The sequence below is a fragment of the Penaeus monodon genome, chromosome 22 (genome assembly GCF_015228065.2).
Source record: "Penaeus monodon isolate SGIC_2016 chromosome 22, NSTDA_Pmon_1, whole genome shotgun sequence".
Classification (NCBI taxonomy): Eukaryota; Metazoa; Arthropoda; class Malacostraca; order Decapoda; family Penaeidae; genus Penaeus; species Penaeus monodon.
Window position 1 is genome coordinate 27,617,782 of NC_051407.1, and position 479 is coordinate 27,618,260.

The 479-nt window shown below is 34.0% G+C and overlaps 1 protein-coding gene across 1 annotated transcript in view; it reads right to left on the reverse strand.

Moving 5' to 3' along the window:
- Window positions 1-479, reverse strand: part of LOC119587066 — a 26,966-nt gene that overhangs the window by 3,239 nt on the left and 23,248 nt on the right. The window lies entirely within an intron of this gene.

A 479-nucleotide genomic window follows, 5' to 3' on the forward strand; every position in this document is an offset into this window, starting at 1 on the left:
GATACTACAGCTTCAAACACAAGTGATATTGGCAGTTTCAAAGCTAAAAAGACAAAGCATTTTTTTCTAAATTTGCTCTAGTAAATTTGACTTCCGTTGATTGACAGGATACATGTAACTCAGACAATTTGGAAATTCGTTCACGAGTGTAAAAAAGAGCGGACACAGAACGTAAAAATGTATAAAAGTGAAGCAGAATTGAATGGAAATGACATGTGGCTGAAAATATATACACACAATACCTGTCAACTACAGGAAATTTAGAAAAAGGTCAAAAGAATCGCTTCGGAAAGAGAGAATCTCTGATGTGATTAAAAAGGTGACACATTCTGAAGTTATGAGATATATGGGATGTGAGATGCTATGATAGAGAAATGGAAGAATAAGGAATCGTATTACCAAAAGGGAGGAAGGAAAACTGAATCAAAATGAAAAGAAAGGAAGTGAGCAAAATAAGGGAGTTATAAATGGAATGATGA